Source organism: Rutidosis leptorrhynchoides, chromosome 8 (genome assembly GCF_046630445.1).
Source record: "Rutidosis leptorrhynchoides isolate AG116_Rl617_1_P2 chromosome 8, CSIRO_AGI_Rlap_v1, whole genome shotgun sequence".
In the NCBI taxonomy this organism is placed as follows: domain Eukaryota; kingdom Viridiplantae; phylum Streptophyta; class Magnoliopsida; order Asterales; family Asteraceae; genus Rutidosis; species Rutidosis leptorrhynchoides.
In genome coordinates, this window is record NC_092340.1 from 183,929,271 (window position 1) to 183,951,238 (window position 21,968).

The window sequence follows — 21,968 nt, forward strand, 5'->3', positions numbered from 1 at the left end:
TTGTCCCAATGTAGGCTATATACCCAAAAAAATACCAATATAGGTTATATACTCTTAAAAGTTGTATCGATGTACACAAATTTAACAAGTTACCTGCTGAACCGGTAAACTTAATTATTTAACATTTTTTTGCATTTTATATGGCTACAAATAGGTCATATACTTTCAGTTTTGTTCCGATGTAGGCTATATACTTTTAGTTTTGTTCCAATGTAGGCTATATACTTTCAGTATTGTTCCGATGTATCACTAACGTCATTCTCCACGTAGGATGTCACGTCATCGTTTAGTTTTTTATCCGGTTACTAAGTTTTGTTTGATCATATTAGTACACTTTATGAAAGTATATAGCCTACATTGGTATTTTTCGGGGTATATAGTGTAGTGACCCGAACTTTTCCATGTTTATATATATTAATTGAGATTGATATTTACATGATTAAATGTTTCCAACATGTTAAGCAATCAAACTTGTTAAGACTTGATTAATTGAAATATGTTTCATATAGACAATTGACCACCCAAGTTGACCGGTGATTCACGAACGTTAAAACTTGTAAAAACTATATGATGACATATATATGGATATATATATATAGTTAACATGATACTATGATAAGTAAACATATCATTAAGTATATTAACAATGAACTACATATGTAAAAACAAGACTACTAACTTAATGATTTTTAAACGAGACATATATGTAACGATTATCGTTGTAAAGACATTTAATGTATATATATCATATTAAGAGATATTCATACATGATAATATCATGATAATATAATAATTTAAAATCTCATTTGATATTATAAACATTGGGTTAACAACATTTAACAAGATCGTTAACCTAAAGGTTTCAAAACAACACTTACATGTAACGACTAACGATGACTTAACGACTCAGTTAAAATGTATATACATGTAGTTTTAATATGTATTTATACACTTTTGAAAGACTTCAATACACTTATCAAAATACTTCTACTTAACAAAAATGCTTACAATTACATCCTCGATCAGTTTCATCAACAATTCTACTCGTATGCACCCGTATTCGTACTCGTACAATACACAGCTTTTAGATGTATGTACTATTGGTATATACACGCCAATGATCAGCTCTTAGCAGCCCATGTGAGTCACCTAACACATGTGGGAACCATCATTTGGCAACTAGCATGAAATATCTCATAATATTACAAAAATATGAGTAATCATTCATGACTTATTTACATGAAAACAAAATTACATATCCTTTATATCTAATCCATACACCAACGACCAAAAACACCTACAAACACTTTCATTCTTCAATTTTCTTCATCTAATTGATCTCTCTCAAGTTCTTTCTTCAAGTTCTAAGTGTTCTTCATATATTCTACAAGTTCTAGTTACATAAAATCAAGAATACTTTCAAGTTTGCTAGCTCACTTCCAATCTTGTAAGGTGATCATCCAACCTCAAGAAATCTTTGTTTCTTACAGTAGGTTATCATTCTAATACAAGGTAATAATCATATTCAAACTCTGGTTCAATTTCTATAACTATAACAATCTTATTTCAAGTGATGATCTTACTTGAACTTGTTTTCGTGTCATGATTCTGCTTCAAGAACTTCGAGCCATCCAAGGATCCGTTGAAGCTAGATCCATTTTTCTCTTTTCCAGTAGGTTTATCCAAGGAACTTAAGGTAGTAATGATGTTCATAACATCATTCGATTCATATATATAAAGCTATCTTATTCGAAGGTTTAAACTTGTAATCACTAGAACATAGTTTAGTTAATTCTAAACTTGTTCGCAAACTTGACTTTTAAAATCAACTAAACACATGTTCTATATCTATATGATATGCTAACTTAATGATTTAAAACATGAAAACACGAAAAACACCGTAAAACCGGATTTACGCCGTCGTAGTAACACCGCGGGCTGTTTTGGGTTAGTTAATTAAAAACTATGATAAATTTTGATTTAAAAGTTGTTATTCTGAGAAAATGATTTTTATTATGAACATGAAACTATATCCAAAAATTATGGTTAAACTCAAAGTGGAAGTATGTTTTCTAAAATGGTCATCTAGACGTCGTTCTTTCGACTAAAATGACTACCTTTACAAAAACGACTTGTAACTTATTTTTCCGACAATAAACCTATACTTTTTCTGTTTAGTTTCATAAAATAGAGTTCAATATGAAACCATAGCAATTTGATTCACTCAAAACGGATTTAAAATGAAGAAGTTATGGGTAAAACAAGATTGGATAATTTTTCTCATTTTAGCTACGTGAAAATTGGTAACAAATCTATTCCAACCATAACTTAATCAACTTGTATTGTATATTATGTAATCTTGAGATACCATAGACACGTATACAATGTTTCGACCTATCCTGTCGACACATCTATATATATTTCGGAACAACCATAGACACTCTATATGTGAATTTTGGAGTTAGCTATACAGGGTTGAGGTTGATTCCAAAATATATATAGTTTGAGTTGTGATCAATACTGAGATACGTATACACAATGTCGTGGATTGATTCAAGATAATATTTATCGATTTATTTATGTACATCTAACTGTGGACAACTAGTTGTAGGTTACTAACGAGGACAGCTGACTTAATAAACTTAAAACATCAAAATATATTAAAAGTGTTGTAAATATATTTTGAACATACTTTGATATATATGTATATATTGTTATAGGTTCGTGAATCAACCAGTGGCCAAGTCTTACTTCCCGACGAAGTAAAAATATGTGAAAGTGAGTTATAGTCCCACTTTTAAAATCTAATATTTTTGGGATGAGAATACATGCAGGTTTTATAAATGATTTACAAAATAGACACAAGTACGTGAAACTACATTCTATGGTTGAATTATCGAAATCGAATATGCCCCTTTTTATTAAGTCTGGTAATCTAAGAATTAGGGAACAGATACCCTAATTGACGCGAATCCTAAAGATAGATCTATTGGGCCTAACAAACCCCATCCAAAGTACCGGATGCTTTAGTACTTCGAAATTTATATCATATCTGAAGGGTGTCCCGGAATGATGGGGATATTCTTATATATGCATCTTGTTAATGTCGGTTACCAGGTGTTCACCATATGAATGATTTTTATCTCTATGTATGGGATGTGTATTGAAATATGAAATCTTGTGGTCTATTATTATGATTTGATATATATAGGTTAAACCTATAACTCACCAACATTTTTGTTGACGTTTTAAGCATGTTTATTCTCAGGTGATTATTAAGAGCTTCCGCTGTCGCATACTTAAATAAGGACGAGATTTGGAGTCCATGCTTATATGATATTGTGTAAAAACTGCATTCAAGAAACTTATTTTGTTGTAACATATTTGTATTGTAAACCATTATGTAATGGTCGTGTGTAAACAGGATATTTTAGATTATCATTATTTAATAATCTATGTAAAGCTTTTTAAACCTTTATTGATGAAATAAAGGTTATGGTTTGTTTTAAAATGAATGCAGGCTTTGAAAAATGCCTCATATAGAGGTCAAAACCTCGCAACAAAATCAATTAATATGGAACGTTTTTAATCAATAAGAACGGGACATTTCAGTTGGTATCCGAGCGTTGGTCTTAGAGAACCAGAATTTTGCATTAGTGTGTCTTATCGAGTTTGTTAAGATGCATTAGTGAGTCTGGACTTCGACCGTGTTTACTTGAAAAATGATTGCTTAACAAATTTTGTTGGAAACTATATATTTTTAACATGTGAATATTATGTGATATATTAATCTCTTAACGCGTTTGATATTATGTGATAGATGTCTACCTCTAGAACAAGTCCCATTGACTCACCTAATAATAATGAAGAGTCAAATGTAAATTGGAATGATTCGTGGACTGATTCACAAGTTCCCGAAGAGGAACCGGAAGAAGAGTCAGAACCGGAAGAAGTGTCGGGACAGGAAGAAGAATCGGAACCAGAAGAAGAATCGGAACCGGTGGGGGAAATAATAAAACGGTTAAGTAAAAGAAAATCATCAACCAACCGACCAAGGTTAATTATGGTCAATGGTGTTTCCGCCAAGGAAGCAAAATATTGGGAGGATTACCAATTCTCCGATGAATCGGATTCCGACGAGAATTCCGATGATGTTATAGAAATTACCCCAACTGAATTTAAAAAGGCAAAAGAAAATAATAAGGGAAAGGGCATAAAATAGAGAAATCTAATTCCAACCCCGATGAACTTTATATGTATCGTCAACCCCCGAAGTCCTTAAGTTGTAACAATGACCCGGGAACCTCTAAACCACCAGGTTTTTCTAAACCAATGTGGAAAACGACGGCTCGTATTAGGGGAACATTATATATCCCTAGAAACTTGGCAAAACGAACCAAAACCAAAGAAGAAGAAACAAGCGAGTCGGAATATGATAGTTGTATTCGTGTGGTGTAATATATGTAATATAGTGTGCTTATGCTTTATGATATATATAAAAATTGCTTGTATTAATAAGTATTTTTTTTATGAATCTAACTCTTGTCTATTTTACAGTATAAAAACACAAAATGGATAGACAACCCAATATTTTAAGAGACCTACCCGGAGACATGATTGATGAAATCTTGTCTAGAGTCGGTCAGAATTCTTCGGCACAACTATTTAAGGCGAGATCAGTTTGTAAGACATTCGAAGAACGTTCCAAGAATGCCTTGGTTTATAAAAGGATTTCGTTCAAAAGATGGGGGATATCACATTGGGAAATCCATAAGTTACGATGTGTTTACTTTGACGCATATATTACGGGGAACCCAAATGCTATTTTACGCAATGGGTTAAGAAATTATTTTGACTCAATATATCCGAATATTGGACTTCGTGATTTAGAAAAAGCGGCTAACATGCAACATAAAGAAGCATGTTATGCTTACGGATTAGTAATGTTCGCTTCTCACCAAAGTGAGAACAAGAACATCGGGCTACAACTATTAAACAAAACGTTCCCACAAGTGACGGAGTCGGTAATTGGGGTAAGAAATGAGGTTTTTAGATTGTTACGGGACTGTTGGACATTACGTAACACTCGTCCCTTTGACGACGTTACAACACGCTGTCTTATCAACGGCCATAACGGTTATGTTCCACAAGACCAAGGATGGGAAGTAATCCTAGTAAAACCAGAATGCATGACTTGTTTCTGGACGTATGAATTACGTGTCTTTATTGCCTTTGCTGAACGACTTGTGTACTAGCTAGAATTATCTTCACAACCATCTTGTATCAAATTTATTGTGTGCTATATTTCATGCTATATGTAAAATAAGCGGTATTGTAAGTTTGTAAAATATTGTGTAAAAGTTTGAACGCGAAATATTATTATAATCAGTTTTTCATATAGAATTGTAGTAGTTGAATTGTATATTAGCTACTAAGTATGAACTTAACGGGTAGGTACTACCCGAATTTAAACTTATAAAATGCTAATATGAAGAAAAAGATTTTATAAATGAGTTCATATTATGCTACGAAATACTATTAACTACTCTTAATATTCTGTATGATTAACTTGTTCCATTTGACTATTTTGAAGGAAATGGCACCGACTACTCGACACACCGTGAATATGAATGAAGAGGAATTCCGTACTTTTCTAGCTTCAAACATAGCCGCAGTACAGGCTGCGCTACATACCAACAATAACCTTGGATCTAGCAGTACAGGAAATCGTGTAGGATGCACCTACAAAGAATTCACTGCCTGCAAACCTTTGGAATTTGATGGAACCGAAGGACCGATCGGATTGAAACGGTGGACCGAGAAGGTCGAATCGGTGTTTGCCATAAGTAAGTGTACTGAAGAGGACAAAGTGAAGTACGCTACGCATACCTTCACAGGTTCTGCGTTAACATGGTGGAATACCTATCTAGAGCAAGTGGGACAAGACGATGCGTACGCACTACCGTGGTCAGCATTCAAGCACTTGATGAACGAGAAGTACTGTCCCAGAACCGAGGTCAATAAGCTCAAGACAGAACTTAGAGGGTTACGAACCCAAGGATTTGATATTACCACGTACAAAAGACGATTCACAGAATTGTGCCTATTGTGTCCGGGAGCATTCGAAGATGAGGAAGAGAAGATCGACGCGTTTGTGAAAGGATTATCGAAAAGAATCCAAGAAGATATAAGTTCACACGAGCCCGCCTCCATACAACAGGCATGTAGAATGGCTCACAAACTAGTGAACCAGATTAAAGAAAGAATTAAAGAACAGACTGCTGAAGAGGCCAATGTGAAGCAAGTCAAAAGAAAGTGGGAGGAAAACGGTGATAAGAATCACCAATACAACAACAGCAATCGCAACAATTATCCCAACAATCGCAACATCAATCGCAACTACAAAAAAAGGGCCCAACAACAACAACAACAACAACAGCAGCAGCAACTACAACAATCATCCCAACAACAATAATAACCGCAACAACAACAACAACAATCAGAAGCAGCTATGATAATGTAGCGACCCGACCAAATCGTCATTGACGGCGCCGTCTACTTAGGTCCCGTTACGTGGTCATAAGTCTTTAAAACAACGTTTGACCAAAAGATATGTCGCATTCATTTCAAATGTAAAGGTTGTTCAAGTTTACAATAATAGTTCCACCACAAGTTACGATACAAAGTTTTAAGTACATATGAAACTTATGCGACACAATTTAAAAGTATCCAAAAGACGCTCCATGTATGCATATATACTCGACATCCAATGCAAGTATCAAAATAATGAGCGGAAGCATGTATCATGTACCGTTCAAGGACCTGAGAAAAACATAGAAATCTGTCAACGAAAACGTTGGTGAAATCATAGGTTTAAGTAAGTAAGTACACGTGAACCACAAGATTTGCATCAATGAAATAATAGTAATACATTCCAAAAGTTTGTTTCACGAGCACCCAATTATCAATGCTTAACATTTCCTTCCATTGAACCCCATCACTTAGTGCTAGAACATACACTGTTTCTCGAAAATATATTTCATTCGTAAACGGTAGCGAACCGTTTGAATGAGGGTTTGTCAAACCCATATGGATCCATACAACATAAGTTCTCGCTTACACCCGGCAAGTGTAACTAATGATAATCGAATTGAGGATTTTGTTCTAAACTCGTATGTAGAATGTTTGTTTTCCTGTACTTGTGTTCACTTAGTAAAGAAATGTTTATGTTTTCTCATCCCAAATGTAAGTTCAAAAAGAGTAAAAGTGGGACTATGATCTCACCTTGAGTGCACGTACGAAAAGTACTTTACAAAATAACGTGTGTGAAGGATAGTGCTAGTCTTGACCTAAACAAATAGGTCGTATCAATAACGGTAAACACGATAGGTCAAAGATGTTCAATTAGTCCTATGGCTCGTTACGACTCGATTATTTAGCATGTGAAATCAAATTGTCAAGTTTCATGCAAGATACAAGTATATAAACAAGTTAGGAAGGTTGCATAATCATTTGGTTAAGTTTGACAAAAAGTCAAACCTTGGTCGGTCAAAGTCAACGAAAAAGTCAACACGTTCGGGTCGTGTCCCGAACTATTTTTCTGAGGTTTTTAATCATGTATGAGCATGTTAGGACAAGTTACATGTGAATCGGAGGTGCGTAGCATAGCAAACATTATTCAAAAATTGACCAAGTTGGACAGACCAAAATGGCGCGCCGCGCGGGTATATGGCGCGCCGCGCCATTACCTGTGCAGAGAATTCTGGCAGTTTTTAAGTTTTATGCACGAACCTAACTTCAAACAATCACCATTTATGATCCGCAAACAATCAAGACAAGTATCTTATACCGTTGGGAAGGTAATTTGACGAGGAAAACAACTAAACACATTTCATCAATCAATCTACCTATTACAATAACCAAAACCGCATCTAATGCTTAACATTAACCGCATACAAGTTCATAAATGCAATTCAATGATTCGGGCAACCAATTTACATGAATGATATGCCGTTTCGAAGGTAATCAAGCATACAATCCAACTAAACACTTACCAATAATAATCCATGGCATTCAATGCATCAAAAGTCCATTTCAAGTTCATCAAACCCTAACCCAAATTCACCAAAATCAATAATCAAGTTCATGAAGTTTTCTAAGGCAACCTACACATCAAATTGAAGCTAGTGATGCTAGTAACACAATTAAAACATCAACTTTTAACATCTAACAACATATGATCATCCAAAATTCAAGAATAACACACCAAAATTCAAGTTCATGCTAGTTACACTAAAACAACGAGATCGAGCATATAAATCATATATTCATGTTAGACTTGAGCCATAGACACTAATTAACACTTTTATAAGTTAAAAACATCAAGAACACAAAATCTAGTGATTTTAGAAAGTTACCCAAATGAGATGAAGTTGGTACCAAAATGAAGAGGATGAAGAGAGGATCACAAATATGTAGTTTATTTTGTTGTAAGCCTCCTAGATCGAATTTAGATGATGATTGAATGAATATGGAAATTGGGTGTGTGTTCTTGCTAGAGAGAAAGAGAGAGAGATGGAGATGATAATGAATGGGTGAAAGGGGTTTGACCCATTTGACCTAGTCAAGGGTTTGATCCCTTGTCAAGTTTAGTCCCTCAACTTTCGTTCGGGTGCGGGAATTACCTAAACGAGATAATTTAAAACGCATATCAACGGGAGATGTTATAAACATATAACGGACTTTATATTAGTATAACGGAAAAGTAAATGGAAAAAGGCGGGATGTTACAGCTAAAGGTGTGAAAAGTATCACTCGGGGTTCTGCACCAAATTTTGCAACAAGTGTAAAAGAAATGGTCATAGCGTGGCGAAGTGTGAGGTCTACGGACCAGGGTTTAATAGAACGAAAGGAACAAATGGTGTCAGAACGAGTAATGGTGGAGCAAGTAGTGTCGGAGCAAGTTATGCCAATGTAGTTTGTTATAAATGTGGAAAACCGGGCCACATTATTAGAAATTGCCCGAACCAGGAGAACACGAACGGACAAGGCCGCGGAAGAGTTTTCAATATTAATGCGGCAGAGGCACAGGAAGACCCGGAGCTTGTTACGGGTACGTTTCTTATTGACAATAAATCTGCTTACGTTTTAATTGATTCGGGTGCGGATAGAAGCTATATGAGTAGAGATTTTTGTGCTAAATTAAGTTGTCCATTGACGCCTTTGGATAGTAAATTTTTACTCGAATTAGCAAATGGTAAATTAATTTCAGCAGTTAATATATGTCCGAATCGAGAAATTAAACTAGTTAGCGAAACATTTAAGATTGATTTGATACCAGTAGAGTTAGGAAGTTTTGATGTGATAATCGGTATGGACTGGTTGAAAGAAGTGAAAGCAGAGATCGTTTGTTACAAAAATGCAATTCGCATTATACGAGAAAAAGGAAAACCCTTAATGGTGTACGGAGAAAAGGGCAACACGAAGCTACATCTTATTAGTAATTTGAAGGCACAAAAACTAATAAGAAAAGGTTGCTATGCTGTTCTAGCATACGTCGAGAAAGTACAAACTGAAGAAAAGAGCATCAATGATGTTCCCATTGCAAAAGAATTTCCTGATGTATTTCCGAAAGAATTATCGGGATTACCCCCACATCGATCCGTTGAATTTCAAATAGATCTTGTACCGAGAGCTGCACCAATAGCTCGTGCTCCTTACAGACTCGCACCCAGCGAGATGAAAGAACTGCAAATCCAATTACAAGAACTTTTAGAGCGTGGTTTCATTCGACCAAGCACATCACCGTGGGGAGCTCCTGTTTTGTTTGTCAAGAAGAAAGATGGTACATTCAGGTTGTGTATCGACTACCGAGAGTTGAACAAACTTACCATCAAGAACCGCTACCCACTACCAAGAATCGACGACTTATTTGATCAACTACAAGGCTCGTCTGTTTATTCAAAGATTGACTTACGTTCCGGGTATCATCAAATGCGGGTGAAAGAAGATGATATTCCAAAGACTGCTTTCAGAACACGTTACGGTCATTACGAGTTTATGGTCATGCCGTTTGGTTTAACTAATGCACCAGTTGTGTTCATGGACCTTATGAACCGAGTGTGTGGACCATACCTTGACAAGTTTGTCATTGTTTTCATTGATGAGATACTTATTTACTCAAAGAATGACCAAGAACACGGTGAACATTTGAGAAAGGTGTTAGAAGTATTGAGGAAGGAAGAATTGTACGCTAAGTTTTCAAAGTGTGCATTTTGGTTGGAAGAAGTTCAATTCCTCGATCACATAGTGTACAAAGAAGGTATTAAGGTGGATCCGGCAAAGATAGAAACTGTTGAAAAGTGGGAAACCCCGAAAACTCCGAAACACATACGCCAGTTTTTAGGACTAGCTGGTTACTACAGAAGGTTCATCCAAGACTTTTCCAGAATAGCAAAACCCTTGACTGCATTAACGCATAAAGGGAAGAAATTTGAATGGAATGATGAACAAGAGAAAGCGTTTCAGTTATTGAAGAAAAAGTTAACTACGACACCTATATTGTCATTGCCTGAAGGGAATGATGATTTTGTGATTTATTGTGATGCATCAAAGCAAGGTCTCGGTTGTGTATTAATGCAATGAACGAAGGTGATTGCTTATGCGTCTAGACAATTGAAGATTCACGAACAAAATTATACGACGCATGATTTGGAATTAGGCGCGGTTGTTTTTGCATTAAAGACTTGGAGGCACTACTTATATGGGGTCAAAAGTATTATATATACCGATCCCAAAAGTCTTCAACACATATTTAATCAGAAACAACTGAATATGAGGCAGCGTAGGTGGATTGAATTATTGAATGATTACAACTTTGAGATTCGTTACCACCCGGGGAAGGCAAATGTGGTAGCCGATGCCTTGAGCAGGAAGGACAGAGAACCCATTCGAGTAAAATCTATGAATATAATGATTCATAATAACCTTACTACTCAAATAAAGGAGGCGCAACAAGGAGTTTTAAAAGAGGAAAATTTAAAGGATGAAATACCCAAAGGATCGGAGAAGCATCTTAATATTCGGGAAGACAGAACCCGGTATAGGGCTGAAAGGATTTGGGTACCAAAATTTGGAGATATGAGAGAAATGGTACTTAGAGAAGCTCATAAAACCAGATACTCAATACATCTTGGAACGGGGAAGATGTACAAAGATCTCAAGAAACATTTTTGGTGGCCGGGTATGAAATCCGATGTTGCTAAATACGTAGGAGAATGTTTGACGTGTTCTAAGGTCAAAGCTGAGCATCAGAAACCATCAGGTCTACTTCAACAACCCGAAATCCCGGAATGGAAATGGGAAAACATTACCATGGATTTCATCACTAAATTGCCAAGGACTGCAAGTGGTTTTGATACTATTTGGGTAATAGTTGATCGTCTCACCAAATCAGCACACTTCCTGCCAATAAGAGAAGATGACAAGATGGAGAAGTTAGCACGACTGTATTTAAAGGAAGTCATCTCCAGACATGGAATACCAATCTCTATTATCTCTGATATGGATGGCAGATTTATTTCAAGATTCTGGCAGACATTACAGCAAGCATTAGAAACTCGTCTAGACATGAGTACTGCCTATCATCCAAAAACTGATGGGCAGAGCGAAAGGACGATACAAACGCTTGAAGACATGCTACGAGCATGTGTTATTGATTTCGGAAACAGTTGGGATCGACATCTACCGTTAGCAGAATTTTCCTACAACAACAGCTACCATTCAAGCATTGAGATGGCGCTGTTTGAAGCACTTTATGGTAGAAAGTGCAGGTTTCCGATTTGTTGGAGTGAAGTGGGGGATAGACAGATTACGGGTCCGGAGATTATACAAGAAACTACCGAGAAGATCATCCAAATTCAACAACGGTTGAAAACCGCCCAAAGTCGACAAAAGAGCTACGCTGACATTAAAAGAAAAGATATAGAATTTGAAATTGGAGAGATGGTCATGCTTAAAGTTGCACCTTGGAAAGGCGTTGTTCGATTTGGTAAACGAGGGAAATTAAATTCAAGGTATATTGGACCATTCAAGATTATTGATCGTGTCGGACCAGTAGCTTACCGACTTGAGTTACCTCAACAACTCGCAGCTGTACATAACACTTTCCACGTCTCGAATTTGAAGAAATGTTTTGCTAAAGAAGATCTCACAATTCCGTTAGATGAAATCCAAATCAACGAAAAACTTCAATTCATCGAAGAACCCGTCGAAATAATGGATCGTGAGGTTAAAAGACTTAAGCAAAACAAGATACCAATTGTTAAGGTTCGATGGAATGCTCGTAGAGTACCCAAGTTCACCTGGGAGCGTGAAGATCAGATGAAGAAGAAATACCCGCATCTATTTCTAGAAGATTCGTCAACACCTTCAACAGCTTAAAATTTCGGGACGAAATTTATTTAACGGGTAGGTACTGTAGTGACCCGAACTTTTCCATGTTTATATATATTAATTGAGATTGATATTTACATGATTAAATATTTTCAACATGTTAAGCAATCAAACTTGTTAAGACTTGATTAATTGAAATATGTTTCATATAGACAATTGACCACCCAAGTTGACCGGTGATTCACGAACGTTAAAACTTGTAAAAACTATATGATGACATATATATGGATATATATATAGTTAACATGATACTATGATAAGTAAACATATCATTAAGTATATTAACAATGAACTACATATGTAAAAACAAGACTACTAACTTAATGATTTTTAACGAGACATATATGTAACGATTATCGTTGTAAAGACATTTAATGTATATATATCATATTAAGAGATATTCATACATGATAATATCATGATAATATAATAATTTAAAATCTCATTTGATATTATAAACATTGGGTTAACAACATTTAACAAGATCGTTAACCTAAAGGTTTCAAAACAACACTTACATGTAACGACTAACGATGACTTAACGACTTAGTTAAAATGTATATACATGTAGTTTTAATATGTATTTATACACTTTTGAAAGACTTCAATACACTTATCAAAATACTTCCACTTAACAAAAATGCTTACAATTACATCCTCGTTCAGTTTCATCAACAATTCTACTCGTATGCACCCGTATTCGTACTCGTACAATACACAGCTTTTAGATGTATGTACTATTGGTATATACACGCCAATGATCAGCTCTTAGCAGCCCATGTGAGTCACCTAACACATGTGTGAACCATCATTTGGCAACTAGCATGAAATATCTCATAAAATTACAAAAATATGAGTAATCATTCATGACTTATTTACATGAAAATAAAATTACATATCCTTTATATCTAATCCATACACCAACGACCAAAAACACCTACAAACACTTTCATTCTTCAATTTTCTTCATCTAATTGATCTCTCTCAAGTTCTATCTTCAAGTTCTAAGTGTTCTTCATATATTCTACAAGTTCTAGTTACATAAAATCAAGAATACTTTCAAGTTTGCTAGCTCACTTCCAATCTTGTAAGGTGATCATCCAACCTCAAGAAATCTTTGTTTCTTACAGTAGGTTATCATTCTAATACAAGGTAATAATCATATTCAAACTTTGGTTTAATTTCTATAACTATAACAATCTTATTTCAAGTGATGATCTTACTTGAACTTGTTTTCGTGTCATGATTCTGCTTCAAGAACTTCGAGCCATCCAAGGATCCGTTGAAGCTAGATCCATTTTTCTATTTTCCAGTAGGTTTATCCAAGGAACTTAAGGTAGTAATGATGTTCATAACATTATTCGATTCATATATATAAAGCTATCTTATTCGAAGGTTTAAACTTGTAATCACTAGAACATAGTTTAGTTAATTCTAAACTTGTTCGCAAACAAAAGTTAATCCTTCTAACTTGAATTTTAAAATCAACTAAACACATGTTCTATATCTATATGATATGCTAACTTAATGATTTAATACCTGGAAACACGAAAAACACCGTAAAACCGGATTTACGCCGTCGTAGTAACACCGCGGGCTGTTTTGGGTTAGTTAATTAAAAACTATGATAAATTTTGATTTAAAAGTTGTTATTCTGAGAAAATGATTTTTATTATGAACATGAAACTATATCCAAAAATTATGGTTAAACTCAAAGTGGAAGTATGTTTTCTAAAATGGTCATCTAGACGTCGTTCTTTCGACTGAAATGACTACCTTTACAAAAACGACTTGTAACTTATTTTTCCGACTATAAACCTATACTTTTTCTGTTTAGATTCATAAAATAGAGTTCAATATGAAACCATAGCAATTTGATTCACTCAAAACGGATTTAAAATGAAGAAGTTATGAGTAAAACAAGATTGGATAATTTTTCTCATTTTAGCTACGTGAAAATTGGTAACAAATCTATTCCAACCATAACTTAATCAACTTGTATTGTATATTATGTAATCTTGAGATACCATAGACACGTATACAATATTTCGACCTATCATGTTGACACATCTATATATATTTCGGAACAACCATAGACACTCTATATGTGAATGTTGGAGTTAGCTATACAGGGTTGAGGTTGATTCCAAAATATATATAGTTTGAGTTGTGATCAATACTGAGATACGTATACACTGGGTCGTGGATTGATTCAAGATAATATTTATCGATTTATTTCTGTACATCTAACTGTGGACAACTAGTTGTAGGTTACTAACGAGGACAGCTGGCTTAATAAACTTAAAACATCAAAATATATTAAAACTGTTGTAAATATATTTTGAACATACTTTGATATATATGTATATATTGTTATAGGTTCGTGAATCAACCAGTGGCCAAGTCTTACTTCCCGACAAAGTAAAAATCTGTGAAAGTGAGTTATAGTCCCACTTTTAAAATCTAATATTTTTGGGATGAGAATACATGCAGGTTTTATAAATGATTTACAAAATAGACACAAGTACGTGACACTACATTCTATGGTTGAATTATCGAAATCGAATATGCCCCTTTTTATTAAGTCTGGTAATCAAAGAATTAGGGAACAGATACCCTAATTGACGCGAATCCTAAAGATAGATCTATTGGGCCTAACAAACCCCATCCAAAGTACCGGATGCTTTAGTACTTCGAAATTTATATCATATCTGAAGGGTGTCCCGGAATGATGGGGATATTCTTATATATGCATCTTGTTAATGTCGGTTACCAGGTGTTCACCATATGAATGATTTTTATCTCTATGTATGGGATGTGTACTGAAATATGAAATCTTGTGGTCTATTATTATGATTTGATATATATAGGTTAAACCTATAACTCACCAACATTTTTGTTGACGTTTTAAGCATGTTTATTCTCCGGTGATTATTAAGAGCTTCCGCTGTCGCATACTTAAATAAGGACGAGATTTGGAGTCCATGCTTGTATGATATTGTGTAAAAACTGCATTCAAGAAACTTATTTTGTTGTAACATATTTGTATTGTAAACCATTATGTAATGGTCGTGTGTAAACAGGATATTTTAGATTATCATTATTTGATAATCTACGTAAAGCTTTTTAAACCTTTATTGATGAAATAAAGGTTATGGTTTGTTTTAAAATGAATGCAGTCTTTGAAAAACGTCTCATATAGAGGTTAAAACCTCGCAACAAAATCAATTAATATGGAACGTTTTTAATCAATAAGAACGGGACATTTCATATAGCCTACATTGGGACAAAAATAAAAGTATATGGCCTATTTATGGCTTTAACCCTTAAAACTAACTATGTTTCACAATTAAATATTAGTAGACACAATGGCATTGGCATTAAACAGTCGAGATACCTAAATAACCATTAATCTACATGATTCTTGTAATTCTGCAATTTGAAACCAGGAGATTAAAAAGTCCAGACACCTAATAACCATTAATCTACATGATTCTTGTAATTCTGCAATTTGAAACCAGGAGATTATATACACCTAAGAACCATTATAGTACATGATTCTTGTAATTCTGCAATTTGAAACCAGGTAGGTGCCAAATTTTTTTAGGTGTGTTCAATATTTTTTTCCCCATTACAATTATAGATGTGCATACCCAGTGTGTATGCATTTTATAGCCTAGAGACATATAACCATTATGGTAAATGAGCATTGAAAATGTAGAACCACAATCCACGTGTTACAGTTGAACATGTAAATTAAAGTTATCTCGAGTTGTTTATTTACTTACTAAGCATGAGTAAGTTTAGTGACATAGTCTTTTTCCTAATTTTGCCATATACCAATTATATCTCCTTAACGGATCTGCACAACATGGTATAATTTTTGCTTAGTGTTTTATGTAAAAATCCTATATTAAATTTTGTTTCACTTTATCCTCTAATCCATTAAATATATATGTGATGTCGATTGATAAAAGCTAACAACACCAAAAGATAATCTAAGAATGACAAGGGTTTTGCAGAAATTAGTTGGTTATGACTTACTTTGTAATGGATTAATCGATTTGAATTGCAAGACCCCAATCTAATCGAGGTTTCATACCGTCCTTTATATCTGAAAACATTAGTTCGTGATGTTGTACTTGCAAAATGAAAGGACCCGTCCTAATCCATCTGGACGAATACATTACATTTGATTATATCGCGAGGTACTTGACCTCTATATGATACATTTTACAAACATTGCATTCGTTTTTAAAAGACAAACTTTCATTACATCAAAAGTTGACGGCATGCATACCATTTCCTAATATATCCAACTATAAATGACTTGATAATAATCTTGATGAACTCAATGACTCGAATGCAACGTCTTTTGAAATATGTCATGAATGACTCCAAGTAATATCTCTAAAATGAGCAAATGCACAGCGGAAGATTTCTTTCATACCTGAGAATAAACATGCTTTCAAGTGTCAACCAAAATGTTGGTGAGTTCATAAGTTTATCATAAAACAATAAAATTCTGTAATTTTGATAGACCACAAGATTTAAATGATGCATGGTACAAATGGGCCCGAATCCTATACCCACCTGTAATGTACATGCGATATCTTTTAAATACAGTACACCTTTCTTGTGTACGAAACCATTTTTCATAAATCTTAGTAACCATACACATATCTTGTGCACAAAAATAACATACACATAACATGTGTATAAAATCATTCTCTCGATACATAACATTCACTTTTCATTGCTTTCATAGCTTGGCTTGGTAACCGACCTTAACATATAATGCGCATAATAATATCCCCAAAACAGAACATCTCGTCTGTATAATAATCATATAAACTTCGAAGTACTAAACACCACACCCACTAGCCCTTCCGTCTAGTGAACATTCTGGGTAGGGGTGTTAAACCCGGTAGCTACCTTTAGGATTCGCGTCAATTAGGCGTGCACTAATTCTCAAAATTAGTGATGTTCCCTAATTCTTAGGTTACAAACCAATAATAATCAGGGAAAAAATATTCATATCAATTATGGCAATTATCATGTCCACATAATTCAATGGTGGCAATTATCACGTCCACATAATTCATTCGAGGAATGTTTTGCTTGTGTCTATCTCGTCAAACATTTATAAAAGCATTTCATGTATTCGCAGTTCAAAATGTATTTCAAAAGCATTTCATAAAGCAGTTGTAAAAACAGCGCATGTATTCTCAGTCCCAAAAATGTAAAGAGTAAAAGGGAATCAAATGAACTCACCTAATGTATTTTGTAGTAAAAATACTTATTACGATATTGAACAAATGCAGGGTTGGCCTCGGATTCACGAACATTCAAAGAGATTAAATAAGCTTCCAAAAAAAATTGTCAGAGCCCGGGCTCGAACCCGCGACCTCTCGTTCCTCTAACAAACGTCCAACCATCTACTCTACTTCTCATTTCTGTTTTTAATTTATACCCATGTCTATATATGTGTATTCGGCCCAACAACATTAAGTAGCCTAGTAACAATTTGATAAGTCCAATAAGGAAATTGATTCATAGGCCCAAACACAAATACGTGGATCACGGCCCAACCATTTTACTAAGCCCAATTTCGATTTAATGCAACACAATAGGTGAGGTCTTTGTTTGGTTTCATTCGGCTGTAACAACAGCAAAAAAATAAAAATAAATAAATATACGCATGCTTCTTCTTCTTCTAATCTTCATCTTCTTTATACTCCTAATCATCACATTCACTATTTATCTCCTGAAGATCACCTCTGTATCATCATCTTGATCATCATCATAACAAATTCATTATCATCATAACAAATTCATTATTATCATAACACCCATCATGAATCCTTATTATCCATCCCGTAACCATCATCATCACATCATTGTGTAACGTCATCATCATACTCGTTACATTTATCACCATCATTTTTCATCAACTTATCACTATCATCATCTTACCGTCACCATCATTATCATCATCATAACACGTTCCAAAACAGTAGAAGCTGCAGGTGATTTGCGACGGCAGCAACAGCAGTATTGCAGTAGCATTAAGTGATGATCGAAGGTGGTGTTGGGTGACGGTTTAAACAGACGCATCAGCAGAACATAAAAGAATATATGGCAGTTTTAGGTTGGTCTTCATCTTCATCGGTGGTGAAGCAACCCGGAATAGTAAACAGAAAAACACGCAGCAACAGGTCTTCAATGGTGGTTCGTGGTGGTTCCTAGCGGTTTATGGTGGAAATGGTGGCGGAGGTGATCGACGTTTAATCAACAAACAGAAAAAATGTTGTGTAGTCTTCTTATATAGTTGTTAAAAGAAAGTATAAATGGCTGCGATTTTGATTACGGTTGTGGTTCTTGATACTACAGAAAGAAAACTATAAGAAATCAAATATTAGTAGTAAGGTAAATGGGTTTGAGGTTCATGGTGATCTAATAGGGATTGAATGGTGGTGGTGATTCTACGTATAACACATATCATTATATAGATATAGATATTATTATTATGATATCAAATTAATATTAATGTGTCCACTTTTCTTGATTGCAAGTGTACAAGTAAGAAAGAAAATAATAGATGAAGTAATAGTCGATGATGACAAAAGTAATAATAAAGGTGGGGTTGTGAGATATTGTGGTTCTTGGTACGTACATGTATGTATATATATATATATATATATATATATATATATATATATATATATATATATATATATATATGATAAAAGTGATTGCTTTCTTTGACCCCATAAGAGAAATAAAAGAAAAGAAGAAGTATTATATATAATTTGTAATTAGTGTAATTGATATTAAAGCTAAGGGGTATAAAATACTATTAAATTTTACAAGAAAATACTATTAAATACGATACAATTTTACACAAGATATTTATTTATTTAGAGAATGAATATACTTAAACCTTGCTACAATACTTATAGGCAGTATACCTAATCGTACAGTAGTGTAGTTTTTAGTAAGTCCGGTTCGTTCCACAGGGAATCTGTTAACAAAGCTTAACGCTATATTAGTTTTATTTTATAAAAATACAAATATATATATAAGTAATATTATTATTATAAAGGGGGTTTTACCGTTTAATGACCGGTTTGTCGATTTTTTAAAACTTTAGTTACAGTTAAAACAAAATGTAAAATATTAAATAAATAAAAGACTTAATTAAAAGCGTAAAGTAAATAACGATAATGAAATTGCGATAAAATAAACTTGCGATAATTAAAAAGTACGATAATTAAAAGTGCAATTAAATACAATAACAATAAATAAAAATGCGATAATTAGAAGTGCAATTAAATATAAAATAAAGGAAATTAAATATGAAATAAAAGAATTATGCTTATTTAAACTTCCATAATCATGATGTTTGACGTGTTGATTTTAGTTTTATGTGTGACAACTCGGAAATTTCCAACCAAATTTAAACTTTAATCTTTATATGTTTCCGACACGATAAGCAATATTTGTTAAGTTAAATTTCAAGAATTTTAAACTATGTTCATACATTCATTCAACCTCGACCAAGTTCCAACGATTCACGAACCATTAAACGAATATGATTATATATGTATATGTGTATATATATTATAACTTGAAACGTAAACAAAATATTAGATTAAATACTTTATATGATTGTATCTGTTTCAAAATGTTTATCAATGGAATTAGAAGATAAGATCAAATGATTGAATTATCAGATATATTGAATTATGATTACAAGTCTCTGTTGAAAGGCCCACGTTGATTTGAGAAATCTTTCCATTTTAACAATATTCAGAAAATGGTAAAGTGATTTATAAATAAGAACAAATTGTCAATCATTGAGAACTAGACAAAGGATAGTGGAAGAATGAATCTCATAAAGACTCGATTGATCTATTTAGTTTCAAACGTACAAAAACGTTTTCAGTTTAAAAAGAACTTTATTATTAAAACGTATATAACTTTTATAAATATCTAGAACCACTTTTGACAACTCATTACTTAACTAGTATGATAAAGATAACGATATTTATATTTTATTTTATTAAATATATATAACGATTTAAATTAATATTATATATATTTATACCCGTATTATACGTACATAGTTTTATACTTTTACTATACTTAAACTTTACCTTTACTTTATTTTTACTTTACTTTAACTTTAATAATTCACTTTAATAATTCATACTTTAATAATTCACTTTAATAATTCACACTTTAATAATTCACTTTAATAATTCATACTTTAATAATTCACTTTAATAATTCATACTTTAATAATTTACTTTAATAATTCAAAAATCTATTATAAATAGAATTCAATAGGTTTCATTATTTCATAGAAACTTGAAAATATTTTTCTCTAAACTCTCTCAATCGATTTACATATATATATTTACTCCGTATTATTTCAAGATATTATTAGTATACATAAAATATTACGACGGAGTGCTGTCCGAGTGATTTCGAAATTGTTTTTCGAGTGGGATAGGATTAAGGAAATTATGGGTTATAGCTATGGAGGTGATTGAGTATGGTTCATGGGTATGCTCGTGAGGTCAATATAGTGTTTATCATTTCCGTTGCGTCTACGTACCTTTCCTGCAATATTGAATCTCAATATTGATACGTGAGTACTCATAATTTAACTTTTGCATACTAATAGTGTATCCCTGACTAGTGCTCGAGTATTTAGGATTATGCATGCTTGTACTTTTGATATTGCCCTTAGACAGGTTAGGTTGAATGTTGAATTAATTACACTTGCGGTTGAGATAAGGTATAAGATATGCATGTCCTTGGAAAGCTAGCGAAAAATTAAGAACTTTTCCTTTAGATATCGAATGGTTTCGATGAACGGATTAGAAGTTATAATCAATTGAATTTTTGATATTTTTATTAAAAATGATTATTATTATCGTCGTTTTTATCGTCATTCTAGTTTTATCTTATTATTATCATTATTATTATCTTTATCAATAAAAGGGATTTATCATTAAAAATTATTATTTTTTTTATTATTACTATCATTATTATCGTTAAAGTTATAATTATATTATTATTATTATCCAATTATTATTATCATTATTATTATTGGTATTATTATTATTATTATTATCATTATTAATATATATATCATTATTTAAAAATGGTTATTGTTATTGTTATTATTATTATTATTACTATATTATCATTAAGATAATTATTAGTATTATCGTTAATAATGTTATAGTAACTATCATTATTAAAATTAGTGTAATTAAAACAAATATTTGTAACACCTAATTATTTTGATTACTATTATTATCATTATTATGAACACGATATAAAAGACGATTAAAAGCTATTAAACGAAACGATTAGGAAATAATGGGTAAGAGTATCATGATGAAATTAAAATATTATAAGATATTGATTTAGATAAAATTATCGTTCTTATTATTTTTATCATTACTATTATTATTAAAAGTATCGTTAGTATTAAAACT